Below are 22,643 nucleotides of genomic sequence, written 5' to 3' on the forward strand. Positions count from 1 at the left end.
TTACTGCAAAAAGATTGGTACTGAAGAAGTTTGAAGAACTAAGGAGTGTTAGAGCTAAAGATGCACTCCCAAAGACTCTAATTATCCCCTACACAGGGAGAAGAGTGCATCTAAGGCTCTACTGGCTGATGGATTTCATGGATGACAAAGGAGTGAGAAGATTTTTCAGATTAGAAGACCAATTGAGCATCTCCAGCAATGAGACTCTTTTAAAAATGCAAGGAAAGTTAAATCTCTCAGAATCTGATGAACTAAAATTCCACAGGCATCTCCAAAATCAAATTGAGGAAAATAATAGAAAGCTTGGAAAGAGATCCAGACCCTCAAGGAACTAGATAAATCTGCTCAGGCTAGAGGAGCATCTTGAAAATGACTGTGAGCAAAACTTTGTACAATTTGTTAATTGAAGCACTTTTCAGTATTATCTACTATCCTTTAATATTTGTATTTTTAAGGTGTTTTGTTATCATCAAGTGTCTCTTAATTTATGGCTACAATTCCAGTAAACATAAATTGGGGGAGATTGTTGTGTATATGTTGTGTACTTGATGATTACATGAACAAAACACCTTGGTAGCACTCGACAGATAAGGTTTATAGTCCCGATGGATGACTCAATATAGTCCCGACGGATGATGACTTATTATCCATCGAGTGAGTAGCTTATGTAACAATAAGTCTGTAGCACATTTCTGCATACACATTGTTTAGAATCTATAGTAGTACTTAAGTCATGTTGACTTTAGTTAGATATGCAGAATAGGTTGATTAATTGTACATATATGATGTCTTGTAATTCTGCATAAGTGAAATGAAGTCAAGTGTCTGATTGCTACCCGACGGATGAACAAACAATGAATTCGACGGATGATCAACAACCCGACAGATGATCAATATCTCGACGGATGATCATGAACCCGACGGATAAAGAATTCAAATATATGTTGACAGTGACAACACGGTCACATGCGCCGAGTAGATGCAAATGGAATGTGGTAGCCTATTCAACTAGGTTTTCGAGAACAAAGAAGCATTGCCATTTCCATGCTATTATGAAGATATTCAAAGATGCTGGAATAGAGTAATGAAGTAGCATTGTAATAGACTAGATAGTTTTTGTTTTATTATCTTGTCTCATTACTTTGTAATCTTGGTGATATATATAAACCAAGAAGTAGCAACTATAGAAAAATCTGAGAAAAAAGCAGAGAAACATTTGTAAGCAGAATTCTTAGTATTTCTCAGCATTCTTAGTTGTTCAATATTTGTAAGCAGCTGTGAGCATTTTGCACACAGAGTTCTCTCGATATATAATATATATCTCTGGTGGAATCATTCAAATCCACTAGAAAGTTTTTAAAGACTCTTGTTTTTAATTACTTGTGTTTTGATTCATTTAAGTAACTATTCCGCATTGTGCTAATCAATTCACACTTATATATATATTCGAGTTAGAACATTTTTATTTCGAGAAAAAGTTTCAAGAATTCCATTCAACCCCCCTTCTGTAATTCTTGTCATATTGTTAAGGGACTAACAATGGTATTAACCTGCTATCGTTGCTTTTATTGAAACTCTTCTGCAATTTTATTTGCTTCATGTCATATGTATGTCAAGTTCAGGAGTGTTCTTCTTGAATCATGAATGGTGATTATGTTATCTCCTTAGAAGAATTCGATAAGGTAGGTATGGACTGTATGGTTAGATATTAAGACTTCATGAAAAATGAATGACTACAGTAGGTCCATGGTGGACTATAGTAATGCATCAACGATTCTTTGAATAATGAGACGATAACAACCGTGAGAGTTGTATTGTAAAGGATGATAAGATTGAGCACCACTAATCGGGTCGTGGTGATGTATAAGTTATCAATGATAGACTAATTAAGTCAATTATTTACCTATTGAATATTTATTCCTTCTTATCAATAGAGAGTCGTATTACTATACGAGGAAGGTTGCAGTGAAAGCATAGAATTCTAGTAACGATGACGTCTAGAATGAAATCCCATATTCGATTTTTGATGTCGAGGGAGTTTCAAAGATGATTGTTTATAAGCTTGAGCAAGAGCATGGGTCCATAGAATGATGGACGGAATAAGAAATATTCAAGCACGTGAATAGCGATGCGATAATACTGGGTATTGTTATAGATACTTATGTTTCATTCTCCTTTGATAAACCTCTATAATCCGAAGGTAGATTCCAAGCCAGATATTTTGTGGCAGTATTTTTTATATAATGCTCTTAAATTAGTTCTTTTCTCTCCTTTTCATTTTGTATAAGATGAGAAGAAAAACCCTTCCAGAAGGGGAGGTATTGCCGAGTGACTATCTATCTGTGTGATAGAAGCCTAGCAGGATAGAACATGTTGTTTAATTGCTTGTCAAGTACAAAAGGCTGGCCACCTTATGTACTAACTATGTGATATAATAAGTGTTCATGATCATTGTGATCTCTCAATAAATTTTTTTACTTCTATATGAAGGACCAAGCTTTCGAAGATGGAAGCTGCTAGAGATGAAGTGGTATCAGTATAGTGGTATTCCGAATCTAACGCGTTCGTGATACTAAGGTTGACGCAGTTATTAAAAGGTTATAGAACACTATCAAGCAAAAATGTAACCAGTATAGTATTTGGTACGGAAAATAGTAACGATTACGAACTAGAAAAGAGTGGGTATTGATAAGAAAAAGCTAAAATGCTAGAAGCTATGATGAGAGTGTGTGCAATAGACTTGAAAGAATTTGGAGTGATCACTTAACGCGGATTGAGTTTTCTTACGACAATAGATCGTATGTCAGTATCGAGATGTCGCCTTATGAGATCCTTGAGGGAAGACAATGTCAATCTCCCTTATGTTAAGATGAAGTTGTAGAGCGCAAGATGCTCGGACCAGCAGTGGTCCAAAGAACCAATGATATAATAGATCTAATCAGAGGACGACTGGTAATAGCCCAAGATGGACATAAGAAGTATGCTGATTTGACACGAAAGGACAAAGAGTATGAAGTAGGGGACCTATTTCTGTTATAGGTATTCTCTTGGAAATGATGGATGAGGTTCAGAAAGAAAGGAAAGCTAAGCCCACAATTTGTTGGACCTTGGATATATTAAACCGTATTGGGAAGTTATCAAATGAACTGGCCCTACCCCTGAACCTGCAACAAGTTCGCAATGAGTTCCAAGTACCAATGTTAAGGAAGTGTGATCCATAGGCGAGACACATAGGGGATTATGAACACGTAAACCTCCGACCAGACTTAACCTATGTAGAGCAACCAGTGAGGGGAACAAGTGCTTAGGAAGATGGTTATCAAACTAGTCAGAGTTTGGTGGTAGAACCACAATATGGGAACATTGACTTGAGATTTAGAAAGTGAAATGCTAGAAAAGTATCCCCAACCATTTTCTATCTGATTCCGGGACGGAATCCTCTTAAGGAGGGGACACTGTAATAACCCCAATTTTTGGAAATTTTTGAAACACTGATGAATAGTAACTTTTGCTGACTATGCTGATTAAGAAAAAATATTAGACCGCGCTATATAGGAGTAATGTTATGGAAATTGTAAGATCGTATTAGTATTCCATAAAGTAAATGAGTGTATGTAAAGATCGTCAGAATCTAAATTCGAACACTTTGATTTTCCCCGAAAATCCAACAGATACCGAAAGAATTGAGTATAAGGTAACATGATTAAAAGGATTTAAATTCAAGGATTATAAGAGAGGATCATAAAAGGAATATACAATATTGAGAAAGGTTTAGGGGAACCCAAGTAATGAGATCCCTGATATGATCCCTCAAACTATTAACGAGAACGAGAGTTAAGCGAACCGTAAAAAATTAAGCGACCAAGAGACAAGCTTGTACAAGAATCCAAGGTATTATGACATCATCAAACCACAAGACAAAGATATGTGGAAAATGGATGACATATGGAAGATGGCATAAGCATGACAAGTAGATTTGTTTTATAAAATGATTATTAGCCAAGCATTATTTACCATGGTAAATTCTAAGTAACCAAGCCTTAAACACCACATATCATCAAAACAGAAATCAAGAAGTTTTTTTCTTCTTCTTCTCCCTCATTGCTTCGGCCTTTCTTCTTAAAAGAAGAAGGAATTTTTCAAAACTCAAGCTACACACCTTCAAAAATTATAAGGTTTGTTTCCTTAGCTTCCATAATTCATAACTTAGTTATGTTATAAGGTTAGATCCATGATTCCAAGGTTTACCTAGTTAAACAATTCCTAAAAATTTAGGGTGAATAGTAACTTCAAGATCTAACTTTGTGTTTCTTGATTTTGATTAAAAGGTCAAGGTTGTTTAAAGGTGGATCTAGTCTCCCATAAACTTTCCAAGGATCTTTCATTGATTAAAAGCTTCAAAGAAGGTATAACTCTGCATGATTTTAGTATTAATTTGTTTGGTATAAATGGTTATGATGATGGAATGATAGATTAAGTGTAGTAGTTGTTTTGTCATGTTGAGATCTTAGTTGTTAATTGTTTTTGTTGATTTTGGGAGTTAAGAGTAGCACTAGTTGTTCTTGATGATTCTTGGTATGATTTGGGCTTAGTTTAATGCTTTAATTTTTGTTGATTAGTTATATTGTTATATGGTTGTATTGGGATTGATTGATGGTGGTTTGGTGTTGAATTGATTTGGTAAAATTTTGGAAAATCACGTAAACATAGTTGTCGTAATGCCCGATTTACCTTAGACTGTTTTGTTCTTAACTTTAGGATCCGTGAACTCACTGTAAGATTCTTAATTTTGCAATTTTTAGATAGTTCATATTACGAGCTTCATTTTGATATGTCGTTCGCCTAAATCCGAGTTACGAGCGATGAGAAACGACCATTTTAAGTATCGGCATTTCGCGAGCGAACCCCGAAACCTCCAGTAACTTTGAGACCATAATTGAGACCCTTAAATGATTAAACAAAACACGAGATAATTATGTCAAGTGAATAAGGTAGTTGGTAAAGTACTCGCGAAAGAGTCGCATTAAAATTCGTAACGGTTAATTTATTAAAATTGGTGGAGCCGAGGGTACGCAAGCGATTAACGCAAATCGTTAAGCGTATAAGCGACCGTAAGCGACCGTTAGGGTATGAGTGAGTTTTGACTAGTTTATTAAGCGATAGTGGTCTAAATCCGACTTATGTTGTTGTTTATAGGTTACCGGACCCACTCTAAGCTTAAGTCTACCCCGGAACGCTCAGGCAAGTTTTCTACCCGTTATACTGTTGTTGTGATGTAGTATATTGATGCATTATCTTGAGATAAGTGCATGGTTATTATTAGAAAAGTCTTGCGATATAATGGAGCATGTTGATATGATATATATATATATATATATATATGCATGCCTGTTTCGTAATCTTGATATTCTATTATCAATTCAAATACTGAAAAACTGCATAATACCTATGCTAGAGATAAGCAGTAGTTGCGTATACCCTTAGTATAGGGGACCCAAAGGTGAATATATTTCTAAACCGGGAGTTGATGTTCCCGAGTATAATTTATGTGTATTTATATATATATATATATAGTTTTCTATAACTATTAGTCGAATAAGGTATATTCAATAGTTTTGACTAATAATCAAACTTATTTTCAATTATTCAAATAAAGATCGTACTTTCGTATAAGTATATCTTTTGTTATTTATTATTCATTTCAAGTATGAGTTTTAAAACTTTTACTTCAATTATTTTTAGAAAGATTATCCTTTATGGGAATATTATTTAAATAATAATATTCAGATAATTTCGATCATATCGGGACTGATTTATTTTATTAAATCATCATTACTCTAAACATTCTTTAAAATGTTTTCGAGTCTTCAAAATGATTTTAAAAGTTAGAGCGGATCCCAAAACTCATTTTCAAATTTAAGATCTTCCTTTCGTAGGGGATTTAAATACTCGCTCAAAACCTAAGGGATTCGGCTCCATGGTGTTATTTTTGGAGCAACAAATTTGCTAACTTGATAAAAGAGTTTGATTACTTGCCCAACATTCGGGAAGTAAGCCCAATCGAAATGCGTCGGCATAATCAACATGGGCTCAGTGGGAGTCCATCAAGGTGTAAGTGGCTGAGTGGAATTCCATCTAAGCGTAAGTGGCTGAGTGGCAGTCCACCATAAGGTCCTAATGCGGCCAGGGTGATAACCTGCGGGGAATTCATCCATCTACTAGTAGAAAAGGTTACTTAATTGGTATCCTTGCCTGATCAGCAAGATATCGGGTTTATGCCAAAGTTTTCTTCTTTTCAAATTCATTGGGTATTATAACTCTGTTTATACTTTTCGTAACAGAGGTTTCCAAGGAATTTATGAGATATATATAGGTGTATATATATATATATCGGGACTTAATGAGGTATCTCGTAACTTCATTTCTTTTGAATGATATTTCAAAGATTAAATTTATTCAAATCTTATCTTGTAGTCTCATCTATGTGATGAACTTTTGAAACTGATTATAGCCTGAACGGTGGTAGTTCGAGTAGTATTCGGAAAAGATATAAGTATATTGGAGTATTTTGTAAATTCATCTTTTTAACTTATATCTAGTTAATGATTATCTTATGCACGACAAAGATTTTCAGAAAATTGTTGAGACGAGGTTAGATATATGAGATCACCTTACAACGATATTTTATACAGTTATAAACTGGAACTCTGTGTATATTATACATGCCAGAGGATTTTAAAGATTTTGAGAAGTATATATGTATATATAAACTGAATATTTTGCGACTTCGTCGTATTAAGATATCAAATTTGGTTCATTTATTCTTGACCAAGACTTTCATGAGTACTATGAGAATGCTCATATATTGTTAATTATTATACATATTATTTCGGTGGGCTTGTTGCTCACCCTTACTTTCTTCTTTCATCACACAACAACAGATAGACAAGATAAACGGGACCAAGCTCCCAATTCGTAAGCGAATAGGAAACGTTCCGCAGTTTCCTGTAGGCGTTGATGCCGCTGTAGCTGAGGTAGTAACTACCAATAGGCTAGGTTTCAACTGTTGATGTACCATACTTATGTATATTATGAATTGTACTAATGGCAAAGAATATGTAAATTTATTCAAAACCCCTTTTAAGGTGTAATGGTTTATAATTGTGGAATAAACTGACTTATGTTATTTTTGGTATTCATCTCTGAGACTATAACTTGTGGTGTGCATGTATATTGTGGGGTCACAGTGTGCATTAGTTGGTTGTTTATTAAAATTAAGTATTATTAAGGAAAATGGAACTCGTGACAACCCGGATCCCCAACCCCGGATTTGGGGGTGTTAAACTAAAGGTTGTAGTAAACCACTTGGTCTCTGATATTCAGCTTTTATCTTCTGACACGTCAAACACTTACTCACCCAATCCGCAATTTTCCTCTTCATGTTTGGCCACCAATAATTTCTCTTTATATTTTGATACATCTTTGTATTCCCAGGGTGAATCGAATATTTGGAGTTGTGAGCTTCACTCATAATCTTGTGTTTTAGTTTTGGCAAATTGGGAATCCAAATTCTTGAAGCAAATCTCTTGATTCCTTGGTTATCTTTTGAACTCAAAACTTCATCTCCTGTAAACTCAGATCTATTATTTTCCATTATCATTTCTTAGCAATGTCAAATCTTTTCTATTATTTGCGGTTGTACTTGAACTCATAAATCCTTTCATTTGCTTGAATTGGAATCTTTATCTCTATTTCCATCTTCTCAATTTACTAAATCAATTCTTCCGATGTCACCAGCTTCTTCAATCTCTCGTTCCAACTTAAAGCATCTGCAACCACATTCGCCTTTCCAGGATGGTAATTTATGATACAATCATAATCCTTGATCAATTCTAACCATCTTCTTTTCCTCATGTTTCGTTCTTTCTATGTGAAGATATATTCCAAGCTCTTGTGATCCGTATAGATTTCGCATTTCTCCCCATATAAATAATGCCTTCAAATTTTAAGCACAAAAACTATCGCTGCTAATTCTAAATCATGGGTAGGGTACCTGGCTCATATTCCTTTAATTGTCTCGAGGCATAAGCAATGACTTTCCCGTGTTGCATTAGCACGCATCCTAGTCCTTTAAGAAAAGCGTCGCTGAAAATCACAAAGTTGCCCAATCCGTCAGGTAGAGTCAACACTCGGGCGGTAATCAATCTTTTCTTTAATTCTTGATAGCTTTCCTCGTATTTTGGAGTCCAATAAAATTTCTCATTCTTCCAGGCAAGTCGAGTCAATGGCATAGCTATCTTAGAGAAGTCTTGAACAAATCTTCGATAATATCCAGCTAATCCAAAAAAACTTCTGACCTTGGTTGGTGTCTTTGGTCGTTCTCAATTTGCCACAGCTTCAACTTTGGTAGGGTCAACTGAAATCCTTTCGCTACTGAAGATATGACCTAATAATTGGACTATATCCAACCAGAATTCGCATTTGGAGAACCTGGCGTACAACCTTTCCTTCCTTAGAATTTCCAGTGTCAACCTTGAATGTTCTACGTGTTCCTCTGGAGACTTAGAATAAATCAAGATATTATCGATGAAGACTATAACACACTTATTTAAATACTTCTTGAATACTTGATTCATCAAATCCATGAAAGCATCAGGGGCGTTCGTTAATCCAAAAGGCATCACCAGAAAATTTATAATGTCCATACCTTGTTCAAAATGTTGTCTTTGGTACATCTTCGGGTTTAATCTTTAACTGTGATATCTGAATCTTATTTGAATCTTTGAAAAGAAAGTAGCTCATTTCAATCGGTCAAACAAATCATCAATCCTTCATAAATGATACTTATTCTTGATAGTTAGCTTGTTCCAACTCTCCATAATCAATACATAGCCTCATAGATCCATATTTCTTCTTAACAAATAAAGCTGGTGCTCTCCACGGGGATACACTGATTCAGATCACTCCCTTATCCAATAATTATTAAAACTGAGTAGCTAATTCTTTTATTTTTACAAGGGCCATTCTATATGAAGATTTAGAAACTAGGCAGTTTCTGGGGTGAGATCAATTATAAACTCTATTTCATTATCAAGGGGTAGTCTGGGTAGATCTTAAAAAAAAATTCTTCGAATTTATTAACAACCAAAATTTCTTCTAATTTAGGGGCATGTTTTTTCGTATCTGTGACATGAGTGAGATATGCTTGACATCATTGTCGTAACATTCGCTTAGCTTGCAGTATAGTGAGGAACTTACCAGTTTGTTTCTGACCGCATATAATTAATCTTTTATTATCAGTCCCTTTTAGACTAGCTCTTTTCAATTTACAATTAAGTTGAGCATTGTATCGAGTCAACCAATCCATTCCTAGTATCACATCAAATTCTCCTAACTTAAAAGGAATAAGGTCCGCACCGAATTGTTTCCCATGAACTTCTATTATACAATTAAGACATACTTGACTAACATATATCACTTCCTGATTTACAATCTCTACCATCATATCCTCATCTAGAAACAATGATTCTAATCCAAACTTATTCACAAAACTATCAGATATAAAGGATCTAGTAGTGCCATAATCAATTAACACATAAGCATTCACATAATTTGGTGAAATCGTATCTATAATTACATTATTATTAGCGATATAATCCTTGAGGGTCATGTTGAAAGTGCATGCAATAGGCTTGTAGATGGTGTTGTTGTTGTTGCCTGATTTATTGTTGCTTCGAATTGAAGGTGCCAGAAGTCTTGGTACTGAACTTTCCTTCATCGCCTAGAAATATTCACGAGCATGGTGACCTTTCTTTTCGCAGCTATGACTAGTGAGGGCCTTTTCCTTGCAACTGTTTGCATAATGTCCCTTCTTTCCACACACATAATAGGTAACATTCTCTTGGTGATACTGTCCATCATATTTTCATCCATAAGTCTCGAAATCAGGAAAAGGCGGTCTTCTCTGAATCAGATTTGCCATCTGAGGGGCTCAGAATCTAGTCTCGTTTCTTCGATTATCCTTGTGCTCGAACCTCTAATGTTCAATCCTTCAATCTTATCTTTTCATGAATGGCTTCTTTCCCTTGTTTACATCAAAATTCTTACCATAATTTCCACCATTGCTCAAAAAATTTCTCTTATCACCCTTGTCCTTAGTATATAAATCATTTCCACTTTTTATAATTGACGCTTTATGAACAAGAGTCGCATAATTAGTAATCTCAATTACCGCCACTTGATTCTGGATCCATGGTTGCAATCCTAGTTGTAATCGTCTAGCTCTCTTTTCCTCAGTGTCAACGTGATAATGTACGAACCTAGAGAGTTCAGAAAATTTATTCTTGTACTCAGCCACAATCATGCTTCCCTATTTTAATTCTAAAAACTTCAATTCCATATGTTATTCTAGATGTTTAGGAATTAATTTCGAGGATCAGAGCGATGAATCTTTCCCACATAATTACCGGGGTCCCCTCAATGGCTTTCTTCACTTTCCACCAATAATTAGTTTCACCCTTTAGCATAAAAGCAGCAAATATGGTTTTTTTGTTTTCTTCCACTCCTAAAATTTCAAAGGTCTTCTTTATCTCTCTAAGCTAAACTCTAGCTTCGACATGGTCAGTGGTCCCTTTAAACTCTGGAGGATTCAGAGACTTGAAAGATTCAAAAGACACAGCTAGTTGAGTCTATTCTACTCGCGGTCTTCTAGGAGGATTCTGAACATGTTGTTGTAAAAAAGAAAGTAGAAGAGCGATAGGGTCATTAACATTTATTGGTGGATTCTGATTTTAGTTCTGCTTTTGATCTTGATTTTCCTCCTATTGTTATTCTTCTTGTTAAGGTTGAATGTTTCCACTCTCTTCAGCCTCAGGGGTTAGTCTTGGGTTCTTTGGGGGTCTTCCCCTTTTCTTTCTAGGGGTATCTTTTCACTAATAAAAATGAAACATTGAGTTTGATTAAATTGAACCAACAGGGTTTAATAGCAGTTATGAAAATCCAATACTGTTGCAATGTGTAACAAAATAATTCCAATCGATCTTATTGAACTTGTCATATCCAGGATTCTCTCAAGAAAGTGAGATGGTAATACTTTTTTCATATTTTTCTTTAAGAAACACAAGGTTGAAAATGCTAATGTTGAAATCATGTTATTTCAGTAACAATTTTGGTTTAAATTTACTAAAACAGGTTTCATAGTTAAAGAACAATAAAACATTATTTTGTTGTGTAACGGAAATAAATCATTTCAAAATCGTAATGGAAACATTTATTTAAGAAAATCTTAGTTTTATGAATTCTTTTTGTAGAAAAATTCTTGAATTGTCTCAAAAGAGTTTATAAAATGATTGAGTTTAAACAAGTTTATTTTTAAAAACATTTTATATATGAAAACATGAGTGCTAGTTAAAAATAATAACTTTTTCAGTTTCATATTTAGTTTGACAAGTTCATTAGATGATATATTCAAATTAAATGCAACAGTAATAATATCGTGCAGAAATTTAAACAATACAATCTGTTAAGGCGAAAACATGTGCTAAAATTACACGCAAGTATACGCGTTCACAAGTAGTATAAGATATAAATCAGATTCATACCCACAGAGACTCTTTTTAGTTAACTTAAGATTATGCACCTATGCAACAATGGTATGGCTATCGCTCAATGGTAAGACAATAACAAGTTGAGATGTTTATAAATAAGGTTAAACTAACATGCAATTAACTAAGAATAAAAGTGATTAAATTAACTGTATGAGACAAACTTGGGATTCTAACTTTATTAAATACTTCATTCAAAGTCATTGTTCTTAACCTTAGCATGCAATGGTGATGACAACTAATCAGATAACACGGAACTAGTAAACGCCAACTTTCGTTGCACGGATACCCTACTATAGACATCCAAAGAGATAGAAGCTAAGTAGACACCAATTATTCTTAGACCCTACATGCCTATAGACTTTGAAAACATAACGGTTTAATGCACAAGTTATCTATCATGATTATATAGGGCAAGTAAGTGTTAAGTGGCATTTATATCCACTTATAACACTTCGTAAAGCTTTGAATTGATGTTTTTAACTCAAGTTATTTGTGTTTTTGATGTGTTTTTGTAGTATTTTTCATTTCAGGCATATATCAGGGATCCAGGTGATTTAGCATTGTTTTGATGCTAAAATGGTGTTAGGAAGGTGTCATGAAGATCGCTTGTGCAAAGACCGTCAAGAACCAGCAATTAAAGAGAAGCAAAATTAGAAGTTTTTCCAGAAGGACAGCATGCCCGCGCTAGGCTAGTGCGCGGCCGCACCAGAAGTACAAAAGGTGAGTGCGCTCGCGCTGGTGAAGCGCGCGGCTGTACCAGGTCGGGATGAAAGAATCCTGATTCTCTTACAATTCTGATTTCTGGGCTTCTAATCTATATGGGATACTATATAATGACAACTTAAGATCATTTTTCATAACAAGACGTAACAAAGCTTAAGGAGAAGACATAAGAAGACCGTATAACACAACTCAACCAAGGCGAAGAGGATCTAGTTTATTCTTGTGAATCTTTATTTTAAGTTGTAATCTTGGATGCTAGTTTTCTTATCTGTTGAACCTATACTCTTATTTAACGTACATGGTTTTATTATTCGTATTTATAAAAACTTAGTTTATTATACCATGCTTTCATCGGAACCCACGGTAATGATGAGTTCGGTTATGGGCTACGTTATCGTGGGGTTCTAGCGGATTTACTTATGGATTTTAATAGTTAATATATTTTGATGCCTTAGTATGTGGTGATTGTATGATAACCTAGTATTGGTTGAGCTTATTCGTCTTATGAGCGTCGCGAACTTATAAGATAGTGTGTTAATCTCTTTTGAAGTGAAAGTGAATTTAGAGGTTTAGAACTTGCCATGCTAGCATAGGTTCATGTATTTGATATGCATGATTCGTAGGCAATTTTAACAATATTACTTGCCCTATGTAATCGCGATAGATAACTTGTGCATTAAATCATTATGTTGTCAAATTCTATAGACATATAGGGTCTCAATATAGTTGGTGTCTATTCAGCTTCTATCTCTTTTGTGGATGTCTGGTAGTAGGGTATATCTGATTAATATCATCACCATTACATGCTAAGGTTAAGAACAAAAAGGCTATTGCATGAAGTAGTAATAAAGTTAGATATCCATGTTTGTGTTATATAAGTTAATCAACCTTTTAATCTCGTAGTTAATTTGCATATTAGTTAATCGTAGTTATAAATACTCTCAAATTGTTACCATCTTAGCATTGAATAATAACCATAACATTATTGCATAAGCACATTGATTAAAATTAACCTAAACCAGTCTCTGTGGGAACGAACTAGAAATAATTCTATATTACTTGCGATCGCTTATACTTGCGTGAATATTAGCGCGTATTTTCGTCCTAACAGTAAGTTGGTTAAAATTACCTACGAATCATGCATAACAATTGTACATGAACCTATGCTAGCATGGCAAGTTCTAAACCTCTATATTCATTTTCGCTTCAATAGAGATTAACACGCTATCTTATATGTTTGCTATGCACATAAGACGAATAAGAAAAACCAATACTAGGATATCAATCAATCACCACACACCAAGATATTCAAACAAATTAACTGTTGAAATTCATAAGTAAATCTGTTAGAACCCCACGATAACGATTAGTTCATAACTGAACTCATCGTCACCATGGGTTCCAATAAAAGCATGGTATAAAAACTAGATCTTTATAAACTGAATAATAATCAAAAGTACATTAACAAGAGTGTAAGGTTTAAATGAATAAGAAAACAAGCATCCAACGTTACAACTTAAGCAAAGAATCACAAGTAAAAACAAAATATTCTTCTCCTTCGTTGTATTGTGCTATTAGGTCTTCTTACTGCTTACTCCTTCTTCTTGTTGTTATAAAAAACGTCTTCAAAAGGCTTTATATATAAGCTCAATACGACCTGGAGTCTGAAAAATCATTATTATATTACAATCAGGATTTTGCAATCCCGACCCAGCGCGACTGCCCCGCTTACAAGCGCGGGCGCGCTCACTTTTTGACAAATGGGCGCGACCGCTCCCATGACTAGCACGACCGCCCTGACCTTCTCGAAATTCTAATTTTTCTCATTTCCTTGACTTTAATTGCTGATTTCTTTCATGCTAACTACCGAGGCTCCATCCTAACACCCTTTTAGCATAGAAATAATGTAAAATCTTTTCATTCTTCCAAATATACCCTAAAATACAAAACACTACAAAAACACATCAAAAATACAAATAACTTGAGTACAAATCACTAATTCGAGCCTTTACGAAGCGTTCTAAGTGAATATAAATTCCACTTATCACACCCCCAAACCTGAATCGATGCTTGTCCTCAAGTATAAACAGAGTCAAAGAACAAAACAAAAATGCATGAATTCAACTAACATGAATGTAACTATCCCATTAGAATAACTTAACCAACCAATGAGCAACATCTCAAGGAATGCAATTATTCACACAAAGTTCAATCAAATCCCACAAATTAACTCACAAGCCAAAAACGTGTGTGTGTGCAATTTTTTAACAGATATACTCTCGAAACTAGATCAATAAGCATAACTCACCTCTCATCAAGACAATCACAAGGTTATAAACAGAATAAACGATAAACACAAAATGACTAACAACACTTCAATTTTATCAGAGTTATACAAGGATTCATGCTTTTATTGATAACACATAAAAGACACAAACATGCTTATTTGATCGTGCAATGAGCGAGGCCCACAAAAGATTGATGCAATAATACCCATGTAGCGAGCGTTAGGTTAGCGGATTCCAGACTATAAAAGCCTTAGGTCACTAGGCACAAAGTCCCCTAGAACTTAATAACTCGAGTATTAAAGAGCCCACTCGTGATCAATTATGCATAACACATATTTTTTTCTTTTTCTTTTTTCTGTTTTTTCTTTTTTTCTCATGTTCTGAACGAGTGTGTTTCGCTCTATCTCGCTCAACCCTAGAATAATCATATAAATATAAGCCGGTTACTAGCCATTTGACGCCTAGCCACAACTAGCATTGATATCCAATATTTTTCTCCAATTTTAAAAATCCATGTTATTTTGTCACTAAGAGAATAACATAAATTCTAGACATAAACAAGTGATTAAACCTCGACAAATAAATAAGTCATGATCATGATCTAGCACTCAAGCAACCTATAAGACTTAGTGAATATTTTCTTATTTCTAGCATGCAAATCAATTCATTAGGACTTAACATTCCTCTATACGACATCATTACACTCGAATCAACATCACAAATTAATCGGAAAAGCAACCTAAGGGTTCATGATATAATGCCAATGTAACTATATACAACATACTAACATAATAACAAATACGCAAAAAAACAAAAACAAAATAACTACATGACAAATATACAAACTATATGAACTAAACTATCATAAATATACATCTACATGGAGTCACACACAAATATTCCTTAACTATCACCCCCAAACTTAAAAATTTCACTATCCTCAGTGAAGGTAATAGCAAGGAATCAAGGCATACCTACTCGGAAGAAGAAGGATCATCACCCTCCGCAGGTGGAGTGTCAGGATGCGGGTACACAGAATCCTCTCCAAAAACTGGCCACTGTATATTAACCCCACTGGCTCTAAAAGCTGTACCCAATGCCTGAGTAAGATCCTGTGCAAACCTGCTCTGGATGTCATGCATCGCTTCCATCCGCTTCGTTAAACGCCTATACTGCGTTGCACCTAAACCAGCACTGTCCTCGGGCTCCTGCGGCTGCTGCTGCTCTCGCAACTGCCTCCTCCAACCAGCACTACGTGCATGAAAAGAACCACCAGCATATGACTGATCGGCTGGCTAGCCACCTGGAAAATGATCATAGGTGTACCCAAGTCCCTTCTCTTTAGCTGCTCCCCCATACCACTCTTGCATAACTGCGATCGTCGAACTGTCAATAGGGGCAGCCGGTAACTGCAACTGCTCATGCTCGGGCCAAAGAACACCTACCGCAACACATAGCTTTCCCACAATAGAGGCATAAGGATAGCCTCCGTGGTGCCTCTACGCAAAAATCACAGCATCCCATGATAAATAATTAAACTTAGGTCCACATAGTCTCCTTGTAAAATCTCCCATAACAGCTTCGCACGATCCACAGTCATATCATGTACATGAGAAGAAGGCATGATGTTAGCACAAATAAAACCATTCCACGTACGGGCATACATGTTCATGCATGAAGTAGGGAAATTGAGATAATCGTTCGAGCCCCTTTTGAACTTCCATTGTGTCTTCGGGACACACAACGTAGCCACAATCAACTCAAGTTCGAAGTCCTCCCCAGTCTTAGCAATCCAATCCTCCTGAGTAGGTTGTCTCTTAGGTTGGTTGATAACCCAGCGAATAGCCTCCAGGTGGTAATCCACTGTCAACCCACGAACCACCGTGAACCCATTCTTATCAGCCTTGGCATTCGCATAGAACTCCCGAACGATACTCATAGGCACCGCCTCAGGTGCCTCACAAAATGAAACACATCCCCTCTCTGTGATCATCTCAAAGAGCTTTCCATCTTTAGGAGTTGGCAAGAAACCTCTCTCCTTCGCAATCGGCTTCGATAACAGCCTTTTGTACTCCGTTTCAGCCTCCGGAGTAACAAATCGAGGCCTCGCACCCCCAACACTCGAAGTATCGGTAGAGGCGGGGTTAGTGATGCTGCTCCCTTGAGGCATAAGTCAAGTCCGGAGGCATAACGTTGCTCATAAGGTAGTTCACAATGTCTGCGAACCACGGTTCTTCTACTTGCACCTTAAACAACTGCTCATCGGGAAAAGACTCATTTATCAATGTCTTGTCATGTGAAATCGTACCTGGATCTTCTAAACGAGAAAGATGATCAGCAACTTGATTCTCAGTACCTTTTTTATCCTTGATCTCCAGTTCAAACTCTTGTAGTAAAAGAACCCATCTAATCAATCTAGGCTTCGAGTCCTTCTTCGAGAAGAGATAGCGAATAGCAACATGATCAGTGAAGACTGTCACCTTCATCCCAAGAAAATAAGAACCATAGACAATGGCCAATAGCTCTTTCTCAGTTGTGGTGTAGTTCAGTTGAGCACCATTGAGGGTCTTACTAGCATAATAGACCACATGAAATACATTGTTCTTCCTTTGCCCAAGAACCGCTCCAACTACATAGTCACTCGCATCGCACATCATTTTAAAAGGCTCATTTCAGTCAAATGCAGTTATGATAGGTGCCGTGATCAAGCTCTTACTTAAGATCTCACAAGCAGCTAGACACTCATCATCAAACTTGAAAGGACATCTTTTTCTAATAGATTGCACAATGGTTTAGAGAATTTAGAGAAATCCTTGATGAACCGCCAATAGAAACCCGCATGACCAAGAAAACTGTGGATGCCCTAACAAAAATTAGCGGAGGAAGGTTTTCAATAACCCCCACCTTGGCTTTGTCCATCTCAAGACCTTTACTAGAGACCTTGTGCCCAAGAATAATGCCTTGTTGCATCATAAAGTGACATTTCTCCCAGTTGAGAACCAGATTGGTCTCAACACACCTTTTAAGAACTGCGCCAATATTTTGCAAGCACTCGTCGAAAGAATCCCTGAACACAGAAAAATTGTCCATGAACACCTCCACATTCTGATAAATCATGTAAGAGAAGATGGCCATCATGCATCTCTGAAATGTGGAAGATGCACCACATAACCCAAATGAAACTCTTCTGAAGGCAAAAGTACCAAACAGAGAAGTGAAGGTAGTCTTTTCTTGATCTTCTGGAGCAATACAGATCTGATTATAGTCTGAATAGCCATCCATAAGACAATAGTATTCATGCCCAACCAACTCGTCGATCATCTGATCAATGAAAGAAAGTGGAAAGTGATCCTTCCTTTTGGCTTTATTCGGCTTTCGATAATCCATGCACACTCTCCACCCCATGACTATTCGAGTCAGGATGAGCTCACTCTTTTTATTAGCAACCACTGTGATGCCTCATTTCTTTGGCACACATTGAACTGGGCTCACCCAAGAACTGTCCGAAATAGAATAAATGATGCTTGCGTCTAGCCACTTAAGAATTTCCTTCTTCATGACCTCCTTCATGATAGGATTTAACCTCCTCTGTTGCTCAACGGTCGGCTTACTTCCTTCCTCTAGCAGAATTTTATGCATGCAATAAGAAAGGATGATTCCCTTAATATCTGCTATAGTCCATCCAATTGTCGAATTGAACTCTCTCAGAATTCTCAAGAGCTTTTCCTCATCACAACCTTAAAGGTCAGATGCAATAATAATAGGCAAAGTAGATGTATCGCCTAAAAACACATACCTCAAGTGTTCAGGCAAAGGTTTAAGCTCGAGTGTAGGAGCTTCCTCAATAGATGGCTTGAGACACCCCTCAACATTTTTGAGTTCTGACAATCCAAGAGATTCAAAAGGCATATCCATCCTTCACTTCCAAGGAGAAGCATTCAAATACTGCAACTGCTCATCACTTTCATCATCTTCACTATCTGAATCTCCCATCAAGGCTTTCTCTAGGGCATCAGACCTTAGCATTTTATCAAGTTCCGAAGTAACCATCGAATCAACCAATTCCACTTTTAAAAACTCCTCTTCATCAGTAGGGAATTTCATGGCGTTGAAAATATTAAAGGTCACATCCTGATCATGTACTCGCATAAGGAGCTCACCTTTCTACACATCAATCAAGGTTCAGCCTGTAGCCAAGAATGGTCTTCCCAAGATTATGGGAATCTTTATATCCTCCTCGAAATCAAGAATTACAAAGTCAGCAGGAAGATGAGTTTGTCCACTTTGACCAAGACATCCTCCACAATGCCTCGTGAATATGTAATAGAACAATTTTCCAACTGCAAGGACATATATGTAGGCTTTGGATCAGGTAAACCCAACTTCTTGAAGATAGAAAAAGGTATCAGATTGATGCTAGCTCCCAAATCACATTAACACTTATTGAACGACAAGTTTCCGATGGTGCAAGTAATAGTTAAATTTCCAGGATCTTTAAGCTTTGGGGGAAACTTCTATTGTAGCACAGCACAACACTATATTCTTCTATAAGAGAAATAGTCTTTAAGTCATCGAGCTTCACTTTCCGAGAGAGAATACCTTTTATAAACTTCGCATAGCTAGGCATCTGTTCAAAGGTATGTTGATGTGAAGTTTCTTGAAAACTTCCAAGAAATTAGCAAATTGCTTATCCAACTTCTGCTTCTGCAACCTTTTAAGAAAAGGAGGTGGCGGATAGACCCGTTTTTTCCCTGTATTGCCCTCAGGAGGAGTGTTGATAACAACTTTCTTCCTTGGTTCCACCTCGGATTCCTTCAGCACCTCTTCTTCAACCACAACTTCATTTTATGAAACTTGAAATTTTTCAGGGCTTGCAACCTTCCCAGACCTCAATGTAATTGCCTTAACCTGCTCTTTTGCTTCCCTCTTGCCTGGAAGTTCTGTGTCACTAGGGAGTGTACCAAGTTGTCGATTCAACAAAGCATTGGAAATCTGCCCAATTTGATTCTCCAGAGTCTTGATGGAAACCTTTTGGCTCTTGCACATGAGCCTCAACTCCTCCAATTCAGATTTTTCACTAGATTGATTTGTACTTTTATGCGGTAGTTGTTAAAGTTGGAGTTGTTGTCTTGGTGCATATTGCAGTTGTTGAAAACCAGTAGGGTTGAATTGCTTTGCTACATACTGCTGATAAGGCTGTTGCACCGCATTCTGATTGGTTCTCCAGCTGAAGTTAGGATGATTGCGGTGGTTGAGATGATAAGTGGTTGGAACTGGTTGGTGCGACCTCTGAAAGTTGCTTACAAACTGAGCTGATTCACTAGAAATAGCACACTGCTCAGTTCTATGTGCACCTGCACAAAGCTTACAAACACTTGTGATCTGATTAACTCCATAGTTAGCCAAAGAATCCACCTTTATCGTTAAAGCCTTAAGCTGAGCAGTATAGCAGTAGCTGTATCCACCTCCACAATTCCTGCTACCTTGCCTTGAGGTAGTCTCTGAGTTGGATTCTGCTATTCATTAGCAACCATCAGTTCAATCAACTCATAAGCTTCATCATATCTCTTAGCCCATAAGGCTCCACCTGATGCTATCGAGCATGGTTCTAGACTGTGCTCCCAAACCATTATAAAAGCAGTTAATAATCATCCAGTCAGGCATCCCATGATGAGAAAACTTCCAAAGAATCTCCTTATAACGCTCCCAAGCTTCACATAAAAACTCTCCCGATTGTTGCGCAAATTGAGTAAGAACATTCCTCATTGCAGCTGTCTTTTCCATAGGGAAGAATTTAGTAAGAAACTTCTGAGCAAGATCTTCCCAAGTAGTGATACAACCTACTGGTAGAGAATGCAACCAGCACTTAGCTTTATCCCTCAGAGAGAATGGAAAAAGCCTCAGTATAACAGCATCTTCATAAATATTTTTGAATTTGAAAGTGTCGCAGATCTCGATAAAATCTCTAATGTGCATGCTGGGATCTTCCGTTGGAGAACCCCCAAACTGGACTGAATTCTGCACCATCTGAATCGTGCTAGATTTGATTTCAAAAGTATTAGCCGCGATGGCTGGTCTGACAATGCTTGATTGAATGTCATTAATCTTCGGTTGAGAAAAATACATCAAAGCTTTCGGATTCGCTGCTGGTTCTCCTACAGAAACAAAAACTTCTTCATCAACTTTTTTTTCAAAGACTTCTTCTTCAAGAACTTCTTTTTCCTCACAAGATTGAGAACGCGTTCGCATACACGCTCTCTAGAGTACCTGAAACACAACAAGTACCCTTGTAAGTAAGATATCTAAGTCAGTGAACTATCACGACCACTGATGTCAAGCACATAAACTAAATTAAACACCGAGTCCCCGGCAACGGCGCCAAAAACTTGTTGGGGCGAAAACACGCGCTAAAATTACACGCAAGTATACGCATTCGTAAGTAATATAAGATATAAATCAAATTCGTACCCACAAAGACTCTTTTTAGTTAACTTAAGATTATGCACCTATGCAACATTGGTATGGATATCGCTCAATGCTAAGACAATAACAAGTTGAGAAGTTTATAACTAAGATTAAACTAACATGCAATTAACTAATAATAAAAGTGATTGAATTAACTATATGAGACAAACATGGGATTCTAAATTCATTAAATACTTCATTCAAAGTCATTGTTCTTGACCTTAACATGCAATGGTGATGACAACTAATCAGATAACACGAAACTAGTAAACGCCAACTTTTGTTGAACGAATACCCTACTACTAGACATCCACAAAAGAGATAGAAGCTAAGTAGACACCAATTATGCTTAGACCCTATATGTCTATAGAATTTGAAAACATAACGGTTGAACGCGCAAGTTATTTATCATGATTACATAGGGCAAGTAAGGTGGTTAAAGTTACCTATGAATCATGCATAACAGTTATACCTGAACCTATGCTAGCATGGTAAGTTCTAAACCTCTATATTCACTTTTGCTTCAATAGAGATTAAAACGCTATCTTATATGTTAGCTACACACATAAGACGAATAAGCACAACCAATACTAGGATATCAATCAATCACCACACACCATGATATTGAAACAAATTAACTATAGAAATCCATAAGTAAATCCGTTGGTACCCCACGATAACGATTAGTTCATAACCGGACTTATCGTCATCATGGGTTCCAATGAAAGCATGGCATAAAAACAAGATCTTTATAAACTGGATAATAATCAAAAGTACATTAACAAGAGTGTAAGGTTCAAATGAATAAGAAAACAAGCATCCAATGTTACAACTTAAGCAAAAAATCACAAGTAAAATAAGATCTTCTTCTCCTTCGTTGTATTGTGCTATTAGGACTTCTTACTACTCTTTCCTTCTTCTCGTTGTTATCAGAAACGTCTTCAAAAGGCTTTATATATAAGCCCTATGATATGGAGTCTGAAAAATCATTATTATATTGCAATCAGGATTCTGCAATACCGACCCAGCGCAGACGCCCCATATACCAGCACGGGCGCGCTCACTTTCTGAAAAATGGGCGCAGATGCTCCCATGACTAGCGTGACCGCCCTGACCATCTGTAAATTCTGATTTTTCTTGTTTTCTTGACTTCGGTTACTGTTCCTTTCATGCTAACTCACGGGGCTCCATCCTAACACCCTTTTAGCATAGAAACAATGTAAAATCTATTCCTTCTTCCAAATATACCCTGAAATGCAAAATACTACAAAAACACATCAAAAACACAAATAACTTGAGTACAAATCACCAATTCGAGCCTTTACGAAGCGTTCTAGGTGGATATAAATTCCACTTATCATAATCTCAGAGTGAATGCATCATCATCATACATATCCCATAAAAGTCTGATGCATCAATACATGATACCAAGTCTGACCCACAAGTCGAGTATATCATCAATACATCTGAATAATCCATAATCGTGTGAATTATGATAAATGGAAAGTCCCTACTACACAGGTGATCTAATAATCAAAAGTCAACATATCTATATCCAGAA

At 36.5% G+C, this 22,643-nt stretch overlaps 1 non-coding gene across 1 annotated transcript; it reads left to right on the forward strand.

The window, feature by feature from the left end:
• Positions 1 to 20,279: 20,279 nt before the first annotated feature.
• LOC141662952 (small nucleolar RNA R71) lies at positions 20,280 to 20,386 on the forward strand. Its single transcript, XR_012551050.1, has one exon. It is a non-coding gene; the product is annotated as a small nucleolar RNA R71 (small nucleolar RNA).
• The last annotated feature ends 2,257 nt before the right edge of the window (positions 20,387 to 22,643 follow it).

Source organism: Apium graveolens, chromosome 5, assembly GCF_009905375.1.
Source record: "Apium graveolens cultivar Ventura chromosome 5, ASM990537v1, whole genome shotgun sequence".
Lineage (NCBI taxonomy): Eukaryota > Viridiplantae > Streptophyta > Magnoliopsida > Apiales > Apiaceae > Apium > Apium graveolens.